Source organism: Ictidomys tridecemlineatus, chromosome 9 (genome assembly GCF_052094955.1).
Source record: "Ictidomys tridecemlineatus isolate mIctTri1 chromosome 9, mIctTri1.hap1, whole genome shotgun sequence".
Classification (NCBI taxonomy): Eukaryota; Metazoa; Chordata; class Mammalia; order Rodentia; family Sciuridae; genus Ictidomys; species Ictidomys tridecemlineatus.
Window position 1 is genome coordinate 121,291,951 of NC_135485.1, and position 25,742 is coordinate 121,317,692.

Sequence of the window (25,742 nt, forward strand, 5' to 3'; positions counted from 1 at the left end):
GTGTAACTGTCTCCTAAAACCCAGATTACTGAGAACTGCTGACATAATAAAGTACATTCACATGAACAAATAAACAGTGGGAAGTGCTTCCTTCTCAGATGGTCCTTTTTAATACGTGTTTTCCCAGGCTTATAAACAACTATAATGTTCTTATCTAATAATTATGATTACCATGTTGGGGAGTGTCTTACAAGATTCTCACAAGCATTGCTATATATTATTACATTTAATTCTTCTATAACCACCTATGTTATCCTCATTTTGCAAACAAAGAGAATGAGGGTGAAAGATTGATTAACGTGCCCCAGGCCACCTAATCATAGAACTGGAACTCAATCCAAGCCCAACTGATTCAAAGGCCTGTGCTTGTTCTACTAAGTCCTGGGAGGGTAAAATAATGGAATAGTCCAGGGGACGGAAGTTGCTTTTCAGCTAAGTTTGTTCCAAGAATGGGAAAGGGGATAAGGAGGTTGTGGCACTGAGGCCTACAACTGCCTTAGAGCAGCCTGGGAAGTTCCCTTCACTCCATCAGGAGGATGAAGGAGGAAAAGGAGGAGCAAGTTCAGGAGTCTGGGAAACCTCCCCTTTTACCCAGGGTCTGAAGCTGACACAGAATGAATAGGTGCACAATGAACAGAGAAAGACTTAGTAAGCATCTTACATGCACAGAAGAGAGAGGGCAGTAGTGCAATGCCTTGGGAAAGCAAACAGACTTCCCCATTCCTCAGACCCTCTGGGATATGTGAGCTAAAATTATTTTCATCATACTTTATCATTATTTCACTTATTCACTCTTTTTCTTATGCACACACAGGGGAGTTTTCCCAGAGGCTACATGATAATGTGATATTGCAGATATTGCAACAATGCAGTTGGCAGAAGCAGATATGAAAATCTATCATTCTTCCATTATGTCTAAGTTTGAAGAGGTAAGTGCAAAAGGTTACTCTTCTTGCTAACTTTTTTTGTCTTTTGACTCTGGAAAATAATAGTTAATCTTCTTAAATTTATTTTATGCAAATGTGAAATGAGTTTATTACTCTTCTAAATGAACTAAAATATTTTTATTTAAATTTCTCAGTTTTAATTTCTAATGCATAAATATCAATGGATCAATCTGACATAAACAAAAACTCTTTGGGAGTCTCAAAAATTCTTAGGAGTGTGGAACTATCCTTAGATGAAAAAGTTTAAGATTTATTGTCTGATAGAACCACTTAAAGATGACTACTTGATAAAACTCTAGATGTTTCCCATAATATCATTCTATAATATCTCTCCTTTTCATCTTAAGCCCAAGTGAAAGTTTTCTGTTTCTCCATCATCATCTGCTCAACGGCAGCCAGTTCTCAGGGCATATATATCACTTTTTGTTCTTTTGCAAACATATCTGATTTGAGTTATAAGCAGGGTCCACAACTTGTCATAAACCATGTTGACCTGTCCCTCCTCAACGCAGATGATCTCTGCCTTCTAACCTGGTTCTGAACTACTCATTCTCCTCCAGGAAGCCAATAATCATAAAAAGACTTTGAATTTTCACACCATTTCTAGGGTGACCCTTGTGGAGCATTGCCCTTGCAGCTCTATTTCTAAATTCTGTTTCTCTTCTTTAGTGATTCTGCAAGGTCCTGTATTTGCATGAATTGAGTATTTCTATAAATAAACTCTGGAAAGCTTAACCTGTGTCAAGGTGATTTAGATAGCAGAAGGGGTACCAAGAAAAAATGGCACATCCCATTCTGTTAGCTTACAAGCCAAGAATGTGTGTGATTTGGGAAGAAAGGATGCCATTGCTGTGGACACTGGTATCTAATAGACGGGATCTATTGGAGAAGTTTCTTTTGCCTTAAATTGGTGTCTAGGGAAATAAACCTAAAAAGAACCATAAGACAATTCTAAAGACATATTTTTTAAGCTAACCACAAGAGTACCTTCCTCTAAAGTACAGGTTCTTTTGGATACAGAGTGTAATTACTTAACATTTATGATTATCCAATTGGTATCCAGGTGTCTTAGTCAACTTTGTTGCTGCTATGACTAAAAGGATCTGATCAGAACATTAGAGGAGGAAAGGTTTATTTGATGGCTCACAGTTTCAGAGGTCTCAGTCCATAGAAGACCAGCTCCATTCCTCAGGGCTTGAGGTGAGGCTTGACATCATAGTGGAAGAGTGTGGTAGAGGGAAGCCGCTCACATGGTGATCAGGAAGCAGAGAGACAGAGAGACTCCAGTTAATATATATAAAATATATATGATCCCATAGCCACTCCCCCAATGATCACTTCCTCCAGCCACACCCCACTTGCCTCTAGTTACTACTCAGTTAATTCCACCAGGAATTAATTCAGTGATTAGGTGAAGGCTACAATCCAATCATTTCTCCTCCTTGCATTATTTCACACGTGAGTTTTTGGAGGACACCACATCTAAACCATAACACCAGGAAAACCAATTATTCACCCCAGCAAGCCATTGCCAGTTAGGAATTGCATATATTGGCTCCTCCTTAAGATTTGCTCTTTCACTGATTTCTGAGATTGCAGTTTCTTTGTATTTCTTCTAAATTTTTCTTATTTCTCATTGGTCTTTCTTCCATAAATATAAACCTTCCTCAATATTTATTCTCTACTTCCTCCTCCTTTTTTCCTTCTTCTTTCTTTTAGTACTGGGGATTGAACCCAGGGTCACTTAACCACTGAACCACATCCCCAGACCTTTTGATATTTTATTTTTGAGACAGGGTCTTGCTAGGTTGCTTAGGGCCTCGCTAAGTTGCTAAGGTTGGCTTTGAACTTACGATCCTCCTGCCTCAGCCTCCCACATTGCTGGTATGACAGGCATGTGTCACCATGGAGAAAATATTTATATCTGCTATTAATTAGTTGTTTTGTCCAATGTTTAGATGCTTCTTGGAGAATGCATCTCCAGCCACGTAGTGAAGATGGGCTCATCATTTCAGTCAGGACATAAAAGATTCACCTCCAAACTGCCACAGGGGCAAGAATAGGAAAACATGTCACCAAAGGTCACCTCTGCAGAGAACAGACTTGCTGTGCAAAAAAAGGAAAAGGAAAAACGAGACTGAGCTCTTGCACCCCTACTTTCCTGGGGTCAATCTGCCCCTCCCTGCTTCTTGTTTCCCACCAGACTTTCCAAATATGTTTCACTTAACAAGAAGCATTTATTACTGTGGACATTGAACTGATGAAACAAAACATGGAAAGTCAATGTCTAGATTTTTAAAAAAAAAACCATTTCCATATTTAAGTCAACAGTTGGGCAAAAAGAAAAAAAATACTTTAAAGGACAGATTGAGCAGCAATTATGCTGTAAACATGAGACATTTCTAGATCCACACAAAATTGCTATGGACACTATCCCAGGGGGTGTGGCAATGGGGACTAGAACCACATGTGGGAATTGAATGACACCACACAGAACTTCCTCCGCAGTGGAGGGTAGCTGTAGGAACCACTGAGCCGCCATCTCAATCCACTTTTCATTTATTATAACAGAATTGGTGAACTGTCCTGAAACCCACGCTCAGAAACAGACTTGGCAGACAAGGTTAACTTTTGTCTTTGTTTTAAACACTTAATAATTAAAAGGCTCTGAGAGTAGCAAGGCTTCCCAGGTGATCTCTGACAGGCATGTACAGGGCATTCTGTGGGCAACTCCAAGGCAACTGCTTGAAGACTTTGCCAGATAGCAAAAAACACTGCTGATGGAAAATGTGACCCTCAACACATGGGCATGTGATGGTGGTGACTGCCATCTGCGGAGAGGAAGTGAGAGGAAGTGAGAGTGGGGATGAGTGGATTTCTGCAGCCATAACCTGGAGGACTGAGACCCGAAATGGAAATTTAATGTCAGCATCCCTTCCTGCCACCCTCCCTCTTAAAATAAGGCTGACATGTACTGAATAAATTCACTTTAAATTCCCTGTGGCACACACCTGTAATCCCAGTGGCTCAGAAGGCTGAGGCAGGAGGATCATGCATTCAAAGCCAGCCTCAGCAGAAGTGAGGCACTAAGCAACTCAGTGAGACCCTGTCTCTAAATGAAACACAGAATAGGGCTGGGGATGTGGTTCAGTGGTCAAGTGCCCCTGAGTTCAATCTTGGTACCCTCCCCCCACAAAAAAATTTAAATAATCTCTTTTTCTCATACTGGAATATGAAAGGTTAAAAAACAAAATGTTTTATAATCCTGACAACAGAGGAAAAAGTAGCTTTCCATCCCCTCCAACAAATCACTGTTTCTTTATGCATTTTCCTTAGAAATAATTCTATGCTTTATTCACAGAGAATCATACTTGACTTGAGATTCCAGGGTATTATTTGGGGTGGGAAAAACTGGCAAGTGAAGCATGAAGCACCACATTTTTGCAATTATCTCTCTTTTGGGTCCCTCCTCATGTGTTCCCCAGTGAAGGGCAGAGCTGAAATGCTGGGCTGAGTATCCGAAGAAAGAACTTAGCAGCTCTGCTGGTGGAAGTGTGCTGATTTTAAAAGGCAGTAAAGAACCTCAGGGATAGAGTTCTGTAGATTCACTTAATTCTCACCAAAAAATACAGCTGGGTACTGTTGATCTTAATGCTACTTAAATCTATAAAAATATTTTATTCAAACTATAAATAGTTTTGCTCCAATTAGCTTTGCGGCTAAATCGTGTTATGTCTGTGCTCTCGGGGGGGTGATTTGGACTTAATGGTGACACAGATAGGACTTCCTCCATCCGGTCATGGGAGAAATTATATATAGGGTCAGAGTTTTCTTCCTCCTCTTTTTTTTTTCTTTTTATTTCTCTTTTTTTCATTGGAATACATGGAAAAACAGATGGAGATTTTAAGAATACAAAATGTATCCAGTCTTCTTTGCTAAGCTTGAATAAAATTGGTTAAGAATTAAAGAATTTATCAACAAATGAAAATAGCACAGAACACATGTGTTGCTGCTTAATTAAAATCTCAAAAAAAATTAATAAACACCAAATGCAGAGGTCTAGATGGAGTCATGCACTTGCACAAACACACACGCATAGTTGAGTGGGGAGACACAGAAGTGGTTTTCATGTGTGTGTGTGTGTGTGTGTGTGTTCATTAGTGCCTCAGAGATGTAAGGACCTACATCAGACAATGTTTGTGGCAGTCACATGTGTAGTTGCCTACATTTAAAATGCAAATCTGATCGCTGGGGTATTGAAGGCTGGGTAGGAAATACCATAGCCCTGTAGCCTTATTTTCAAAGGGATCTTTGCTATTTCTATGGTGCTTTGGGGAACAAGAGTGAGTTTTACCAAGGACTGGAAGCTAGGCTCAGCGTCTTGGACCTCTGAAGAGATTAAATGGTGGGAGATGTTTCCAAAAATGGCTTAAAGCCAGGGAATCAAAGAGATAAACAGGAACCACACACAAGTATGAAAGTCAGATGCCAGTCCTTCAGATGAGGGTCAGGAATCATGTTTGAAAGACTGGTACAAATTATAACTGGAGGCTAAGCCAAGAATCAGGAACCAAGGAGATTAGGTGCAGACAAGAATTGCAGTTCAACGTAGACAAAAGATGGAATATGAATGTAAATGAAAAAATGGAGTACAATTGTCTTGTACTTGTGTGTTTCTGTAAGAAAATATCTGAGCTTGGAGGATTTATAAAGAAGAAAAATTTCATTTCTCAATGTTATGGAAGCTGGGAAGTCTAAATTCAAGGTGAAGATGGAAGGGCCCCAAAGAGGCAAACTCTCTCTAAAGCCTCCTTTATAAAGACATTAATTCATACATGCGGATGGAGTTCTCATGAGTTCTCACTTTCCAGGAGGCCTCGACACTTAACAGAATCACAATGGGGTTGCTTTTCGATAAGGATTTGGAGGGGCATCCAAACCATAGCAGCCATGCCAGAGCGTTGAAGGTGAAGACTGCACAAGAGACAGGGAGGCCATGGAAAGTCCTAGAGGTGCATCAGAGGTCTGAATGCCTCAGGCCAGAAACACAGATGGCTAAAGAACTTGTAACTCTGTATCCTGCTCAGGCAGCTCCTGTAATAGGGGCAAAGCCCCACCCCCTTAACAAGCCCTGACAAGTTGTGAATTTCTATTCTGTTGCTGATGGTGGTTTACTAAGCTTCTGTAATTTTTCTTTATTTTTTGCGGCACAGGGGATTGATCCCCGGGACTTGTGCATGCTAAGCACGGGCTCTACCACTGAACTATATCCCCAGTCCTTTAGTAATTTTTTGAAACCCCCAAGAGAAAAATGGCAACAAAATACCTACCCAAATGGGCATGGCAACCTTAAATTTTTCTACTTTTTCTTTATGTTAGAGTCAATATATCAGTACATTCCAAAATGCAAATTAAGCCCCACATGGTGGCTTGGGCTGATGATCCCAGTGACCAGGGAGGCTGAGACAGGAGAATCACATTCACATGTTCGAGGCCAGCTTCAGCAACTTAGCAAGACCCTCTCTCAAAATAAATATAAATACATAAATAAATAGGATAGGAAATGTAGTTCAGTGATAAAGTGCCCATGGGTTCAATCCCAAGTACCAAAAGGGGGGGGGGAGCGCAAATCCAAATTGGCTGCTAAAATCATTGAAAAGCAACGTAAGTCATCCTGAAAGACGTCCTGAAGAAAGCAGAAATACTGCACTGCACATCTGTGGAAAGCAATGCTCCCTAGGCCTCCTTCACTGTCTCTTTTCCTTCAGGAATTCCCATCCTTGGGGCAGGTCCTCACCTCCCTCCCCACCTGCTTCTCCTTGTTCTTCACCTTCCTTGCCCCCCCTCCACTCCTCCACCTTCCTTCCTTCTGCCTCGGCTTCTGCTCTCAGCCTTTTCTCCTGTAGCACAATGTGGACTTCCTCCTTTTCCTGTCCTCTCCATCTATTCCCTTTTCTTTTGCAGCACAAACTTCAGGTACCTAACAGGGCAAAGTGTGTCTTCTCTTTAAAAGATAAGAGAGCAGAAGGATTTTAAGTACAGATGTTCCTCAAGTTACAATGGGGTGACTTCCCAATAAGCCCATCTCAAGTTGGCAATACTGTTAAGTCAAAGTGTGGTTGGTGCACCTCACCTCGCGAACACTCTCGCTTAGCAACACAGTACCCTGGGAAGCACTGGTCATTTCCCCAGGTGATCATTCGGCAGATTGGGAGATGAGGGGTAGCTGTCGCTGTCCTGCATGCCAATGCAGGCCATTAATATGCCAGGAAAAGATCAATATTCAACACACAAGTTCTACTGAATGAGTATTGCTTTCGCATCTTGAAGTCAAAAAAAATCTTCAGTTGAACCATCATAAGTCAGGGGTTGCCTATATTTAAAATTCATTTTTTCGCTGTCACATAAGGAATTCAAATCATCGCTTTGAGTTCCTTGCTCAGCAGCAAACAAATTTAAGTCAAGCTTTTTCAATTTAGATTCTAGGGAAGAGTGGAAAGAAATCTGGGCCCAGTTGGTACTCCACAACTGGAGTGCCAGCCACGGAACTGATTGATGTGTACCTCAGCAAGACTGGAACTTCTCTGAAATTTGTGTCATCTGAGGATTGGACCCAGACAGTGGGAGTTTTGGCCAGAGCCGGCACTTGGGTAAAGCCTCATAGATTTCTTTCCTGTGGATTTAAAGTCGTTTGGTGAAAATATTCTTTTAACAGGAAGGTATGAAAATATGTCTAAATAATTTTAAACCTGGCCTAGGTTTACAGGTTGTGTTTTGTTGTACTAGTGGTAGAATAAATGAAGCTTTATTAAAAACAAGGTTCTAAAATGTTGTCCTCACTTGTGAAATTATTAAGCCCTCTAAGGAAAATGGCATTGGCAATATCTAATGACTTGAGGCAAGTCATGCTCACAGCATGAGAACTTTATTTGGGGAGGATCATAGCCTTGATCTAGTCGTACATCTTAGATTCTTAGGAAAGGAACTAAGTGACATAAGAGGCTGTACCTGGGAGGAGGTATGTAAGTCCAAGCATGTTTCTGGCACTGTTGTCTCTATTTGGTATAGGATATGTGTATTTCGTGTGTGTTTCATAGTTACATACTAAGGCTGACCCTCCCACTAGGAAAGTTGGGGGAAATTAAAAACACCCTAAAAACATTGCATAGTTGGTCAATTAGTAGGGGCTTATGGCAGAAGTCTAGGTTAAAGGTGCTGTGCAACTTGGATACTAATAAGAGACACCCCACCAAGCTAGTACACTGAAAGGCTTTGCCTTTGTGCTGATGGGGATGGATCAGATAATTTTGCCCTGCTTTCCGTTCCCAGGAGACTCCAAGGAAGAGAAACAAGAGACCAATAAATTAATAAAATGATCCTGAAAAGTTGTAAACATAACTAGTCCTCACAGATTAACAGCCTAAAAGCACGTCACTAGGGGAGACCAAAAATCCCTGCAAAATCCCATGAAAAGCTTTAAAAGAGGGTCCCAGCCTGACAGTGTCACCATTAGGAAGTCTGATAGAGACAGATGCAAATCTTCTCAGAAATAATGCACCTTCGTCTTGGAGAATTAAATCTGATCAAGACTCCAGATAAACAACCAGTTTGTAGAAATTCAGAAGACAGAAGTACAGAAAATGTCAAACACTCTCTCATCAGGATACAGTCACATCCTGGGAAACTAGACAACATGCTTTCTTCAAAAACAATTGCAAAGAAAATAAAATCACACAGATGAAGGAAGAACTCGCATATTAAAACTTGAGAAGCATATCAACCATTTGCGATTTGGATCTTATTTGGATATTGCCTCAGCAAAACCCAAACCCAAACCCCTGTGTATCAACAAAAGATAATTGGCAATGTGGAAAAAAAAAAAAAAAGCACCATAGAGTACCAGTCACTTTTTATATTTATCATCTCTTAAGATTTTCATTGGTGACCCCATTTGACAGTTGATGATAATTAAAGAGATTATGTAATAAGTTTGACATCACACACTTAGAAATTGGCCAAACCTATATCAAAACACAGATTTTATTTTTTTTACATAAAAACAATGAAATTTTAGTTTGTGAAATTTGATGATGCAAATTCTCTCCAAGAACCTAACAAGGGAGACAATCAAATACATTCGATGTCCGTGTGAGACCCAACAGCTTCAGGAGCCACCAGATTTTTTCTGTTGTATCTTAATTATCAAAATTAGTTCCCATCTATGAATTGTATTGGCAACGGGGTCAACATTTCTCCAAATTCAGTTTTCGTTATAAATCGTTACACACATCGGACAGCCAACAGAGAGTCAATGTGTTGGGTCAGTACTTTTCCAAATGTGCTTGCATAAGAATCACTGCAGTGGAGAGGGGAGACTTGTTAGAATGTGACTCACGAGGCTCTGATCCCTGACATGCAGTGTTCTGGAGTTCAGGTCCAGAAAACTCTGTTACAAATGGCCCACAGCCCACATAAAAAAAGGTGTTGCTTTTGTGCACAGCCCCAGAAATTGAGTTTTCCTGAAATTCCCAGAAGGGCCCATTTATTTCATGAAGTGCTTTGCAGTTGAACAGAGAGATAGATATCTATTTGTGACCTCCCTTAAGCCAGCTTTGCCATGATCCTAGAAATCAGGCAATTCCATTGAAAACATTCTTTCTCTGGGAGGCCATTTTTCCTTTAGAGAAAGCATTAAACTTTCATGTGCTTGTGAAATTGTTTATGCAGTGTGAGGGGACCATTTTGGAGTGCAGGAAATTCTTTAAGCAGATCTATTGGCGGGGAGGAGGGGTGCAGTCCAATGAAGAACAAAGGAGAGGCACAGAAAGGAAAAAGAAAAAAAAAGAAACTACTAAGGATAAAGTTTACTTCATGGCTCAGCCTGGGCCCAGGTTCACCTGTGATGATTTAAAACTATGAACTCCCTCATCCCTCGACCCCAGAGATTCTGATGTCCTTGGTCTGGCCTGGGCGTAGCCTAAAGCCTTGGGAGTCTTAAAAAACTTTCGAGATGATTCTAATGTGCAGCCAAGGTTGAGAACCACTGCTTCACAGTTTTGTCCCTGCTAGCCCTGAAGAGCAAAAAAAGATGTGAGGTTTGTTTGGGAATATACGCTGCTGCAGTTTGAACACTGAACATCGGTGAGGGTCGAAGTGACTAGAAAACCTATTTTCATTTTACTGTGTCCTCCTGGGGCATGGGAAGTATTGATCTGATCAATATGTAGGGTTTTCAAAAGAATACCATTTTCGTCCTGCACTTTGGTTTCTGATGGCAAAGCTGCAAATTCAGTGTATCTAGATAACAGAGAAATGACTGTAAGCCCTCTGGTGTTTAATGTGCATGTAAAAGTTTACGGTTTATTGAAATGTGAACTCGCAAGGGTCTCCTACCCCACAAATGGAGTCTTTAACGGCATGTGGACCAGCCGATTGCAGTACGGCGGGCAGTTCTCTTTTTTCTTTGTGCTGTGGGAATTGGGTTTGTGAGTTTTCATGATTTCCACGTACGTAAAATCTCAGTCATAATGTTGCATTTCCATTAAATTAGTGGATTACAGTTGTATGTTCTGGCATGACTTCCAGCACTGGTCCCCACACTGTTGATGTCTTGCTGTTTGACACTGACCTATAAAATGTGTTATAATGATCTAAAATAAGGGAAAGGAATGAAAAATAAAACCAGCCACAAAGGCATTTTGAAATGAGGTAAGATTTGGAATGGCTTTGGCACGTGTAGCATTCTATAAAGTTAAGACCAGGATTCAGCCTTTCTTTCCTTTAAGATCCTTGCAAATAAAACACAAATATTGGCGTGATAAAAGATGGAGATGGCGAGTCTGTAGCAAAAAGTAGTCCTACAGAGAGAACCAGGAGCTTATTTGCTCATGGATCACCTTGCACATGCTGCCGCCAGCTGCAGGAGATCACAAAAGTTCTCCAGGCTGTCTTCCCCACGATCGTGTAGTTATATAAAGATGTCTAGAAGAGCACTCAGGACCCACCGCAATAAAACACCTAATTTCCACATGTTTGGCAATCCTTTTATGGCCAAAAATAATATCATCAACATTCTTCCAAGGAATAAGCTTACACAAGCCAAATTCAAAAATAAAATGAAACATCCTAACCACCACCTCCTACCAAACCAGACCCCAGGGCCACCTGCTGCGAGAATGCCTATTTCAAGTCCAAGAAACATCTCCCAGATTTGTGTATCCCACAAACTTTCCTTGTTGCTGTGTAAGCGAGAGGCTGGTTGGAGCAGTGGTCAAGAATGCAGCTCTGGAGTCGAGTGAAGCTGGATTTGAGTCTCAGCTCGGTTTTTACTAGCTACTTGACTAAGCAAGGTGCTCATCCACTCCAAGAATCGGTTTACTCAGTTCTCAAGTGGGGGTGATAATACCGACTACCGCTGTCAAGGCCAAGAGAAACAGGGACGTGAAGCACCTAGTCATGGGCACAGTGGGCTCACACCTCCATAAGTGGCAGCCTCGTCAGTGGCGGTCATGTTATCATGGAGTTAGCTTTGGCATCTAGTGGGTGTTGGATGCAGGGGACAAGGAAAACTAAAATGACTTTCAAATAGCTGCTAGTTAGCTGGTTCTTCCTCTTTTTTATGTCATTGTTTTCATTGTCACAATCCTCTTGGGGGTTTATTTGATGCTTTTAATCAAAATTTTAATAATAATTTTTCTGGCACTGAGTCCTTTTCTGCATTTTACTAGTGACCTAATTTTCATTTCTCAGTAAACCCTCAATAAGAGAGGCACTACATCTGTCTTTCTGTCCATCTCTCTCTCTCTCTCTCTCTCTCTCTCTCTCTCTCTCACACACACACACACACACACACACACACACACACACAAACACACCTACAGAGCTATTGGGTTGAATTATTTTTTAATGTCGTCACTTTTTTATGTAAATTTTATTTTTATTTATATTGGGTTAAATTTTTGCTAAGTGAGATCCCTGTAACTTCACATCCCCCAAGACAAGGCTAGAGGTTAATGCTGGGATAGTGGAAGGTGGGGCAGTTCTGTCTTTTTATTTTTCTACTATCTTGCGCTTAATATGTAATCATGTAATTGATAAATATTTATGACAGTGAATGAATGCATTAGCTCTGCCCTGTTAGGAACTCATAAACAATGAAGTGAACTATTGCTCTTGCCCTGAATAACCAATTCATTGAAAAGTCATTCACATTTGTACTGAAAATGCTGGCGCCATGGGTGTCTGGAATATTTGGCACTTCCTAGGTGATTTACCTTTGCAAATTCCATCACCAGAATGTTGGTTGCAAACTTCATAAAAAATAGAGTGGACAGTTGAGAACATTTTTTTGACTGCCCAGACTTTGGGGCCCCTTCTCATATTTGGGAAATCTTCCACTGTGTGGTTCTTAGATGGAAATCAAGTGTCATTCTTAGGACCTCTATACACCCTTATTCTTCCAGACCCCTGAAAAGCAGGACCCAAACATGACTCCACAGATGATCACCACATTGTCACCACCTGGAGTAAGTATGACCCAAGTGACAACACCATCCCAAATCAGGGGGAAGCATTGACTTCCTATCTCTGTTCCCAAGAGACGTCAAAGTCAGAGTCCAGTGATGTGGCAGGTTCTATCACTGGTGCTTTGATCCCACCTCTGTTCTGCTGGTCTCATTAGGCTTCTGCCCATTTCCTAATCCTAGTTCTCCAGGATTTGGGTTGAATCTGTAATCTCCTAGAAATTCCTTCCCTGTTTAAGTTACCAGAGTTGGTGCGTATTGTTTTTAATCAGAAACCCTGACAACCACAGTGAGGGTGGGTAGAGATTTGACAAAGACGAATAAGGGCATAGGGTCCTTTTAAATCAATCTTTCAAAATCAATCGGTTATTACCCTCCTATTTAATATCCCTAGTCAGAGTTCCCTGATTACCGGGTTCCCTGATTAGTGTTGGTTGAACAACCACCAGCCAACAAAAACGATGGCTGTTCATTTTTAGAATTCACCACCCATCCGATGCCTCGCACAGAGTGGGCGTGCAATAAATATTATTGTTGAATGAATGAAGAAAATGCAATGGTTGAAACTGAGAATTCACTGAATGAGCTTGACACCAGATTGGCTATGCAATAGAAGAGTGGACTGAAAGAGAGTATAAAATTTCCAGGCTGCAGCAGCTGCAAAGAAATATAAGTTTGTGGTTTATGTCCCCATGAAACTTACAATCTAGCTAAAAAGAAGAGACTTCCATCCAAGAAACAATTTGAGAACAATAAAAGCCAGAATTACATATAAATAAGGGGCAAATGTGGAAAAGCGATGGAAGAATGTACGTATTGTGTGTGTTTGACATTCCTCTTTTGGTGTTTGTCAAATTATCCCTCATTTGCCAAGAATAAAGATGTGGGCAAGAAATGATCCAGAACAGAATACCCATGTTCTCATTATATTAGTTTTGAATGATGTCAGCTGAAGCATTCATCGTCTGGGATCTGTGTAGAGACAGAGCCGTAATACCAGGTTCGTCTGAGGCAAAATTGAGATTAAGTTCAGAAATAGTTATTGTGTTCTCCAATTAGAGAAGACGAGGGTCTAGAAGCCCTGTTCAGTCACATCTCTGATCCCAGTCAACCTCTGTAGAAGTCACTGAGTCACACGAAGACCTCTTCTCTCCCTCTATGTACCAGATATACTCAAGGTAGAATAATTTAAGGAGGATTTCATACAGAAACTATATTTCAAATGCTGTAAGCAAATCAGAAACAACAGTGAAATGCTCTGGGGCTGTTACCTCCTCAGGAGTCAAGGGGAGGGATTAATGAACAAATCTTGAAGGGATAAAGTCAAGCAGAAAAGTCTCCAAAGAGCATCTGTTGGGATTCAGCACTCCTGAGAAAACCCTGCTGAAGAGAGAGCCTAGAAAATAGTCACCCTGACTTCATTGTCCTCCATAACTTATTGCATAAATAAACCTAGTTGGAAGTCTAAGGGCAAGAAAAGATCCTAGCATCATCCACTTGGATTTGCCTCCAGAGACCAGAAAGCAGCGTGTAAGAGGGTGGTAATTTAATTTGGAGGTGGGAAAAGAACATGATCTAGCACACTGTAGAATAGTGAATTTCAAACTCATACGCAGCTTACCTCATTTGGGGGATATGTGATGATTTTTCTAGGAGTGTGTTCATGGCAAGGATAGCTTTAAGAAAATCAGATTCGAGATCTTCCAGTTGCATCTGTATTCATCCCTAACAGTGATCTGCCTGAGAAAGTACAGATTCTCAGGCTACTTGAAGATTTTGTGTCAGTCAGCCTTCCGTTACTGTAACGAATACCTGAGATGATTAACTTATAAAGAAAAAGGGTTTATTTTGGTTCATGGTTTTGGAGGTTCCATGATTGAATGGCCCCACTCCTTTCGGATCTGTGGTAAGGAAGCTCATCATGGTGGCAGGGCATCTGGAGCAAAGGCCTTATCTCATTGATGGGAAGTAAAAATCAAGGAAAGAAAAAGACCTGAGCCCCACAATTCTAGTCAAAAGCACACTCCTAATGACCAGAAGACCTCCCACTCTAACTTCCCACCTACTGTTCCTTTTTACAAATGCCTTTATTTGCCCTTCTTGAAAAAGGTCTATTTTATCTATCTGGAAAGAAAGATATCCTTTTCACCCATACTGATGTATTATGTTCAAGTAGAAATGCTTTTTAATTTTTTTTTTCTTTTAATATTTTTAGTTGTCAATGGACCTTTATTTTATTTACTTATATATGGTGCTGAGAATCGAACCCAGGGCCTCACACATGCTAGGCAAGCGCTCTACCACTGAGCCACAACCCCAGCCCAAGTATAAACACTTTCAAAGTGACAAACTGTAGCATCCCCAGCCCAACTGTGCTAGGGCAGGGTGATAGGGTGCTGAGAGACCAAGGAACACATGCAGAGATCAGGGGAAGGGGGGTGAGACATGCAGCTTATTGGGAAATGCTTATGGGAAAAGTCTAATGAGGGCGGGCTGGACGGGAAAATTTGCCAGAGTCCAGTAATGATGGCTGGACAGGAATACCTCTATTCCTCATGGTACTTCACCCAGTACTGCCCCCTCTCCCTCATAATGCTACCCCCAAAAAGAATGCCTCCTTCCCAGCATGGCATTGTGTCCAGAGGCAGCTAACTGGACAAGGGGCCCATAGCCTTTCCATTGAGTGCCCCCAGTTCCACACCAAGTACCATGGGGAGGAGGAATTGAAAAATTAGGCTACAGGCACAGTGGCATCATTGACATGAGTTGGCTTTGTTCCTTGTATGACGAGCATCCCAAAGAATGTCTTGTCCTGGTGTATGCACAAAAACTCAGCTTTCTACAGAAAATGCCAACTTGCTCTTGTTGGAAAGAAAGTCAGTGTCTTTCTGGTTGATGGAGGCCTTCCTGGCCCAGGCCTGCTCCTTTTTTCCCTTGACTTGGCTGTCTTCCTAGAATTAAAAGGCCACTTCAGGGATAGGGTACCTTACTGACCTCCTTTTCTATGTTTAATGCAAAACATTGGTGTCTGTGAATGCTCTTTCATCAAAATGTGTAATGTATTTTATTTATAGTGATCGTGTACTAACAAATTGTCTACGGTTACTCAAACCAGAAGATGCATTTAATACGGAGAGCAGTGATTCCCTTCAGATTATAATAACTTGGAGAGATCTAAAGATATTCCAGTGCCAACACTGGCCGCCCCCACCAGACTGATTAAATTAGAATCTCGGGGAGAAGGATCTATACTTGGCAATTTTTAATTCTCCCTAAGTAATTTTAAATATACAGCCAGAATTAAGCAACGCTGAATCAGACTCAGACTTTCCATTTGTCACAGAAAATTAAAATCTTTTAATGTTTTTGTGTGCCTAGTTTGTTCACAAAAAAATATTATGGGGTGGTCAACAGACATTAAATCTAAAGTTATATCACATTAGAATTCCTATGGAAGAAGTAAAACAAAAATACGGAAATGAACCAGTTCCAGAAACTAAAGAAGTAATGTAAAACTTCCAATCGTATAGAACTTTAAAAAAAAAAAATGGGCAATGTTGATTCAGTCATTTTCATACTGTGAGTGGCTTTCAAAGGATCATGGTTTGATAATACAGCTAAAAAAAAAAGATGCATAAAATATAAACAAAAATTCTCCTAGAGGTTATCAGAGATCTACTAAGGCAACCGTGAATTGATGGAGCAGGATCCCAGGAGAATGCAGAAACGTGAGTTCACATCCACTAAAGCAAATTTCCTGCAGAGGCATTTGTTGATTGCAGCCCTGGACAAGAGGTGGAAAACTCAAGGACAGCAACATGGTGGAGAGGTAAGGGCAGTTTTATGGGCTGGGGACAAAATTATACCTGGGGCTGCCAAGGCATCTAGGATTAAGGAACCAGGATCTTGGAGACAGGAAATACAAAAAAAAAAAAATAGAAAAAAAGTAAGTCCAATATTTAGTGAGGTTTTTTTTTTCATAAAGGGATTTACAAAATATTAATCTGTTCAGATGAAAAGGGGTATTTAACCAAGCAACCACATTTCTGAGAAGCAGAGTGGTACTCCTAGCAGTTTAGAGGACTGAAGAAATTCATAAACAATCTCCAAATTAGAGGAACCTGGTAAGCTTCCCAGATTCTCAATGAAACTGCAACAAATCTAAAATCTAGGAGCAAAGGGAAAGAAGAATTGACCAAATCTCTCAAAACTGGGACTCAGACTCAAGTCAGGTAAGTGACCGATTGAATTAAAGTGATCCATCTACCCAAATACCTATCAAAAGATTAAAAAATATTCCTCACAGGAGGAATGTAACATCATCTGGAACCTCTATACTTCTTCAAACATAGTCTTCCATTCATTGAAAAATTGCTAAGCATTCTGGGAAAACTACGGGGACATAAATAGACCAATCGGTGATGGGCTTAGGGAGGAGGGAGAGTTGAATGGAAGTGGCACTGAAGATTTTTAGGGCAGTAAAACTATTTTGTATGAAGCCATAATAGTAGATACATGTCATGACACATTCGTCAAACCCATAAAATGAATGACACCAACACTATAGACTCTGTGTGATAATCATATATCAGTGAAGATCCATTGATTATAATACGTGTATAATTCTAGTGCAGGATATTAATAGGAAGTTCTTTATATATGGGGAGAGAGGGAATATGCGAGATCTCTGTTCTTTCTTTTTAATTTCACTGTGGCCCTAAAAGTTCTCTTTAAAAATAAACTTTATTGTTTATTTATAGTGCTAGGAATGCCACTCTGCTTTAAAAATTTTGTTAGCCTACCAAGAAATGGGACCAAGTTGAAGGTACACTACAGATGCCCTAAATTGTTGCAGTATTAGAAATAAACTATTAAATGTTTGTGGTTGACATGTTTAAGAAAATAGATAGGAAGGTGAAGATTTTCAGTAGGAAATCAAAATACATTTTGAAATATCTAAAGAAAGTCATGGAAATAAAAATATCAATGATTTGAATAAGAAACTCAACAGAAGTCTTTGATAATAGATAGGACATGTAAGAGACAGTGAGCTGAGTGGGGCATCATGGCACATGCCTGTAATCCCTATTCCTCTGGAGGCTGAGGCAGGAGGATCCCAAGTTCAAGGTCAGTCTGGACAACTTAATGAGAACCTGTCTCATAACAAAACTCCATTGTCATTCCTTATAGAAACAAATTATTATTTTTTACAAATGAATTTCATGTTTGCTTTTTCTGTTTAAGTAAGGAATGACCATTGGGTTTTAATTGGAATCACTGTATAGCACTTTGGGTAGTATGGCCATTTTGACAATATCAACTTTGCCTATCCAAGATCATGGGAGATCTTTCCATCTTCTAAGGTCTTCTTCAATTTCTTTCTTTAGTGTTCTGTAGTATTCATTGAGAGGTCTTTCACCTCTTTTGCTAAATTGATTCACAAGTTGTTGTTTTTTTTTTTAGGCTATTGTGAATGGGGTACTTTTTCTAATTTCTATTTCAGAGGATTCATTACTGACATATAGAAAAGCACAGAGACAAACTCACATAAATACAATTATTTCAAAATAACAAAAGTGCCAAAAACATACAGTGGAGAAAAGATAAATTGTGCTGGGAGAACTGGAAATCCATATGCAGCAAAATGAAAATAAACCCCTATCTCTCACCATGCACAAAACTCAACTCAAAGTGGATCAATGATCTAAGAATTAGTCCAGAGACCCTGTGCCTAATAGAGGAAAAAGTAAGCCCAAATCTCCATCATGTAGGATTAGGCCCCAACTTCCTTAACAAAATCCCTAAATCTCAAAAAAAATAAAATCAAGAAAAGGGAAGGACTCAAACTAAAAAGCTTCTTCTCAGCAAAAGAAACAATCAATGGAGCAAACAGAGAGCCTACATTTTGGAAGAGAATTTGTGCCACACACACATCAGATAGAACATAATCTCCAGGATATATAAAGAATTTAAAAAAACTTAACACCATAAAAACAAACAACCCAATCAATAAATGGTTAAGGAGCTGAACAGACACTTCTCAGAAGAAGATATACATTTGATCAACAAATATATGAAAAAATGTTCAACATCTCTAGTAATTAAGGAAATGCAAATCAAAATTACTCTAAGATTTCATCTCATTCCAGTCAGAATGGCAGTTATCAAGAATATAAGCAACAATAAATTTTGGTGAGGATGTGGGGGAAAAGGCACACTCATACACTGCTGGTGGGACTGCAAATTGGTGCGACCAATCTGGAAAGCAGTATGGAGATTCCTTGGAAAACTTGGAATGGAATCACCATTTGACCCAGCTATCCCATTCCCCAGTCTATACCCAAAGGACTTAAAATCGGCATACTATAGTAACACAGCTACATCAATGTTCATAGCAGCTCAATACACACACACACACACACACACACACACACACACACACACATACAAATGGAATATTACTCAGTATTAAAAGAGAATAAAATTATGGCATTTGCAGGTAAATGGGTGGAGTTGAGGAATATCATGCTAAGCTAAGTAGGTCAATCCCCAAAAAAACAAAGTTTGAATGCTCTCTCTGATAAGTGGATGCTGATCCATAACGGGAAGTGGGAAGTATAGGGAAAAATAGAGAAACTTTGATTCGGCAAAGGGGAGGGAGGGGAGGGAGTGTGCATGGGAGCAGGAAAGATGGTGGAATGAGATGGACAGCATGACCCTCGGTACATGTATAACTGCACATATGGTGTGATGCTACAACATATACAACCATAGAAATGTAAAGTTGTGCTGTAGTTGTAGTTGTGTAGTTGTGCTGTCATATATACCCAATAAAAATAAAGTAATTAATTAAAAAATATATGTAGAATTAAAATACATTGAAAAGTAAGACAAAAGGCAGGAGGAAAATAAATGAAGTGTTCTAGTTTCTGTTAAGAAGTGGATAACTATATTGACTTATATTAAGACTGTAACAAATCAAAAATATATGCTATATGCCAAACAAAAATAAGTAATAGGCTGGGCACACACAGTGGTGCACACCTGTAATCCCAACAGCTCAGGAGGCTGAGGCAGGAGGATCATGAGTTCAAAGCCAGCCTCAGCAATGGGGAGGTACTTAGCAACTCAGGGAGACCCTGTCTCCAAATAAAATACAAACTAGGGCTGGGGATATGGCTCAGTGGTTGAGTGCCCCTGAATTCAGCCCCCCATACCCCCCAAAAAATAGTAATAGATGAGTGAAAAGAAGGTCAATAGAGTAGAGGAAGGAGAATAGGGGAAGGGAGGAGAAAAGGGAAGAAGGGGTGAGAACAGGGACTGAAATGGAGTAGATAAAATTCCACACACGTATGATTTTTTGTCAAAATGAGCCCAACTTCTATGTATAACTATAATATTCTAATTAAAAAAAAGATATGCTATAATCTAAATCACTAATCACTAAAGGATAATAAAAATATATGATTAATAACATAATATTAAAAATATAATAAAACAAATGATAAGAATATTTGATTAATACAATAGAAAGTGATGAAAGATAGAAGGGAACATAATAAATAAATACCAAATAAAAACCTAACTGTGTGAAAAATGACACTAGATGTAAATGAATTAAATCCTCAAAACATAAAACAAAAAAATGATAAGACTACATGTTTTGGAAAACTGTATTTTGCTTACAAGATTCTTCCTTTAGATATAAGGCCAGAGTGTAAATGAAAGTGTAAATGAGAGAATGTAAAATATAAAATGATAACAACCAATCAAGAGAATCCTGGTGTCACAATGATATCCCAGTGCTTGTCTTCATCAGGTTTTTTGCTGTGGTGACTGAAAGACCTGACAAGAACAATTACAGGAGAAAAAGTTCACGTGGGGACTCATGATTTCAGAGTCTCAGTCTATAGAAGGCTGACTCCATTCCTCAGAGGGAGTGTCAGTTACTTGTTCTGATCCCTCTGCTTCTAGAACTTTCCGAGTCTGGCTTTTGGATCCTATCATTCTGTTTCTTCTCTCTTCTTGTGCTTGATATGTTCCAGAGACTTGCTGCATATAATATGGTACAGTTGCTTACCAGTTTTCTACCAGCGTTGATACACTAACCACCTCCTCAGAGTCTCTTCATCTGCCTCTCACTCATCTCTCTCCCCTACTTTTGGCTTGGTTCCCTGCATCCTGCTTCTATGCATCTCATACACTCTGCTTCCTATCAGTTCTCTTTTGCTTTAACCATAGACCAACTGTTATTCTTTCCCAAGTTTCTCCCTTGTCTCTATTAATCCGTTGAGTACCAAACTTTTCACTCTTTCTGAAAGAACGGACGGATCTTAGAAACATCACTGCCATCCCAACCATTTACTACGTAAATCCATACTGTCTCGCTCCTGGCCCATAATTCTACAGAAACCCTTGTGACCAAGTTGACATCTTAATGGGCAAATCCCATACCCTACTTTAATCTTCGCCTTCTTGACTCACCTGTATCATTTTTCCTCTTTCCTCTAGACTGCATTTTTTTCTATTATATTATATCAATCACTTAGTTCTCTGTCTCATTGGCTGCGTCTTATTGCGTCTCTGTCTTCTCTTTCCTCTGTCACATTTCTTCCTCTTGTCACCCATCCCTGTAAAAGAGGGTACTCCTTTGAACACAGTGCAAAGGATGTCTCTTTTTACACCCCAACTCTCACTGCTCACATCTCATTCATTTCTGTGACACTGGACTTACATGTATGAACTCCAGATATTATGTTGCCAATGAAACCTGAAGCCTCAGCAGAGTGCTCTTGGGTAATATCTGTGGCCATCTAAATCACGTATTTATATATTTGTTCTACAAGAGGTTTAGGTAGTGTTTGGGAACTTCTGTTTTCAATTTTAAGGTACCCCTTAAAACTAACTAACTTCACATTTTAAAAGTAATGATCATGGTGATCATCACTAAAGCTCATCATTAAAGCTTCATCTCTCTTCCCTCTTTGGCTCTCACAAAAACATCTGCAGGGACCATTTTTCCTGGTCACCCTAGCTCTTTAACCAATGGCTTTGTCCCTCTGGATGAAGTGGCCATGCCCATGAGACCCGTCAGAAAGAAACAGCGCTTCTCCAGCAGTGTGTGAATCAGCAGCCGCAAGTTTGCATTTTGGAAATAGTTTTGGCAGCTGGGGAAATTATCCTGAGGTAGATGAGATGGTTATCTCTAAGTGGAAAGAAGGAGTAATGTGAGGGTAAGGTGGGGCACAATGAAATCAGTGGAGGGATAGCAATTAGACTAACTCCACAGCAGCATGGGAAAGGTTAGAAACACAGATTCTGCTGAAACTGAATGTCATGTAGAGCCAGAAAATTCTTGGGAAACCACATAAGCCAAACATCTCATTTCATAGATAAGGGGCCCAGAGAGGTTGTTATTTAGTCCCAGTTACACGAGTAAGGCAAAAACACAACAGCACTGCCCAGATCCAGGTCTTTGACTTCCATTGCCCCGTCTGCTCAGGGTTCGCTGCTGTGTCTTCTCTGCTGGGCATCTTTGGCCCTCGGACTCTTTAAAAGCACTATAAACTAAATGGTGAGCAACATGTACACATTACATCAACAATGGCAGCCGCTTCTGGGGACTTGTCCATGTTATATGTAGACTCTCTTCAGTCAAAATCTTAGGCATCCTCTTCTGTGAGTCAGTGGACATGTTGACTCAGACAGCTTCCCTGCGTCGTGGTTCCTTGACCTTTTTCTCTACTTCCTTTACTTTCACACTGAGTCCACTCCCAGGGTCAGAGACCAGCTATTGCCACTGCCAGGAATTGTTATTTTAGTCCCTCCGGACTCCTGTGTGACATGGTACCATAAACTGGTCAGCAGATGAACAACAGAAATTTATTTCTCACGGTTCTGTCAGCTGGGAGCCCCAGGCGAAGGCACCAGGAGATTCCACATTCTGGTTCACAGATGGCTCCTTGCGGCTGGTTTTTCACGTGGTAGACAGGGGTAAGAGAGCTCTCTGAGGCTTCTTTTTTAAGGACAAAAATCCCCTTAACAGGAGGGGTGCCCTAGTGACTGAAACATCTCCCAAAGACCTCCGTTTTTAGTGCCACCACATTGGTGCGTGGGTTTCCAACATACGAATTTCAGGGGAACACACACTAATCATAGCCAATCCTATTGGTAAAAACTTCCCTCTACAGTTTCGACCTCTAATTCTTCTACCTCTCACACTCTGACTACATCTGTTCCATTAAATTTTCCAACACGTCATGCCTCCCTGCCCTCCCAAACTTCTCTTTGGGCTTCAATTTTCTCACCCAACTTGGACCACATACTCAACAATTTCAACTGCGTCCTTGGTAGAGCCTTTGTGACCCTCCCCCCCATGATTCCTTCACCCCATCACATCCATTTCCTCTGCTACTGACATGCTGACTTCAGGGGAGGAAAACAGCACTGGAACTCTGGGCCCTGGGTGCAGATTTATCATTTCATTCCCTACTCATCTTTTGCTCTATTCTCTGCTTTTCCTTATTTCCCGTATATCAGCTACATCAGAGTTCTCAAATCACTTCTCCGCCTGGCTCAACCAAAGGACCCAATCTCCTAGAACATCAAACAAGAGCCGGGGAATATAAACTCCTTCCACTGCCACCTCTCACCTCCAAAGAAATGCACCTTCCCCCACTTTAACCCTCTCTAAAACCTAAGGCGATATTTTCAAATCCCACTCCCTTTCACCCCATCCTCTTTTCCTACTAATTTGCACAGAAACAGTAAAACTAATCATTTGAAAAAAAAAAAACAATCATAATATCACACCGAGAGAAGCTAAGCCTCCCTATTTTCCTCTTTGCATTTGTCAATTAAATGTCTATACTTAATTTTCTCTCTCACACACACTTATACATAGCATTTAAGAAGTCTCTACTAAGTCAGTAAAAATCATGTCTTTATTTAGTAATCGATTATCTTAGTAGAACTCAGGGAAATGTAAACATTTGTGCGTGTTTGGTTCTGGCCGTCATGTTTCTGTTGACTCCTTAGGCAGTTGGTACTCATTCCACCCGACAAAAAAGCCAGTGTCAGCCGTGAACAACACCTAGTTAACCTTCTGACATCAACTCAAGTGGGAATTTCTCAAAATCCCAATCTTTTTAATTTCCAGAATTTCTAAATCAGCAAGTCACCTTTGGGCCACTTTATAAAAAAAAACACTTCTGATACCGATGAGCTCCAGGTAGATTTCCCAGAATTTATTTGAACTAAGCAGCCATGACATGCATGATGTTTTCCCCCATAAACACCAATTCTACTGGGAGAAATCACGTAGTCATCTGTAGATCAGGAAAAATGAACACTGCGCTTCACTCAGGAGGGCTGAGAAGAGTACAAAGGTAGAACAGCTCCAGATAAATCTCAGCATGGGTCCCTCCCTATCAGATAAACATAAATATCCTTTTCGGTGCTTCTTGACTTACCTCTAGGTTGCCAATAAACAAAAACCCCAGAGATTAGGAGACAGAAATCTAATGTACTTTGAACTTCAGCTAAATCTCAGCAATTTGGGTTTGGCTATTTTCAGTCCCCAGGCTAATGGTCATCGCAATGTGCTGTCCTCCCTGTGTTTGGAGAAAACCCACTCAGACTACCTAAGCCATCCCTAGGCAGTTGATCCTGACCTTGGAGGTCCTTAATCCTCAGAGAGGGATGCAATGGAAAGAATAAGGACATTTGTTATTCTGCTTTATCATGACTGGTTCATGACCTACTTATTGCACTTGGCCCATGACATAGTATCCACAGCTGTACTACTTTCCTGAATTAGTTTGGAGCTAATAGATGATGGCCCCTGAGCAAGGCTGGGCCAGTCCCCATGAATGGTGCCTTTTTTTTTGCAAAGTTATTTTGCCCTGTGTCAGAAAGAACTTTACATAACTCATTACTTTTCTTTATTGAGTCTAAATAAAGTGGCATGTCATCTGATAGTTTATGAAGTAATGCACACATGCTCTTAATATGGCAAGCAATGGCCCAAGGCTTAGGGGAACTTAAACATTCAATCTCTGTCTTGAGGTCCTTCACACCAAAAAGGAAAGAATAGGGAGAAAGTTATTTTTTTGGGGGGAGGGGAGTTTATAGGACACTCTTAACTGTTTCAGGTAGGGTCTAGGGAGTGTGTGTGTGTGTGTGTGTGTGTGTGTGTGTGTGTGAGATCTTTTTAAAAAAAACTATAAGTTGAAAGTTCAACCAAGTTCAGGAGCGTTTATGAATGTTTATTAAGTAGGGCATTTTGAAGAGTTTAAGACAGAACAGGAAACTTCCCTCCTGCACTTGCTGTCAGTATTTCCACGGACGTTGCTGTGGCCCTGAGCACCTCAGTAGAGCGGATTTCAGCACAATAAATGCCACAAATTAAATGTGGCTCCAGTGGTTTGGGATCTGGACCCAGAAAGTTATCTTTATTAATGCATTCAGGGAAAAGGTCTTATTTTCATGACATGGTTTCCTTAATGATAAAGGCAGGGAAAACCCTGAACAAAAACACTCCCAAAGAAATCTCCGGCTTTTGGCAGTCAGGCTAATTTCCCGGTGCGTTTGGTACCGAGCAGGAGTTGGCATCATCCAGCTCGCGCCCTCCTGGGTTAGAGAAGCAGCCCCCGCCCCCTTTCCCCAGGCCTCTCTTTGCCTTACCCTGACATTTTCTTGGCTTCAGCTGAAATTTTGACACATAAATCCCACTTGTCAAATGATATTGTAAAGCAAGTATCCAAGTGTCAGCACATGGTCTGCGAGTCTGGGGACGAGAGAATAGGCCCAGGAACACCTCTATGGGGGCTTTCATCTGCCTCCAGCCATCTGCAAGCAATTTGAAACGAGTTTCCAATGCAGCTAGGTTTTTTGGCCTGGTAACACAGCACAGCCAAAAGAAAGGGCCAGAGTCGTCAAAACCTGTTAACTCCTAGTGAGTAGATAAAACTGTGTATTTTTAAAAAAATCTTCCTCCGACCCATCCATGAGCATTCAGTCAGATAGTTCTGAAATCTCTTTTCACTTACAAAACCCATCAAACTGCTCTGGCCCATGAAGACATCACGTGTGCAGCCCCCTTACCTCTACCCAGGCCATCTGTGGAGTCACAAAGGACCGAGACCCTGATAAGACTTTTGGCATCTGAATCCAGATGCTTCCCTTTCACTTAGGGATAAAGCAGAGACTCAAACACAAGAGGTGGAAAGTCTCTTGTAAAGAAGTGGGTACCTTCTTGATCTGTAAAAACTTG

At 40.6% G+C, this 25,742-nt stretch overlaps 1 protein-coding gene across 2 annotated transcripts in view; it reads left to right on the forward strand.

Annotated features, from left to right (window-relative positions):
• The window catches only part of LOC120892573 (uncharacterized), a 95,823-nt gene that overhangs the window by 15,999 nt on the left and 54,082 nt on the right, over positions 1-25,742 (forward strand). For both annotated transcript variants that reach the window (XR_013426105.1, XM_078021991.1), the window contains exon 3: positions 815-929. The gene's annotated coding sequence lies outside the window, so the exon portion shown is untranslated. The remainder of the gene's footprint in view (positions 1-814; positions 930-25,742) is intronic.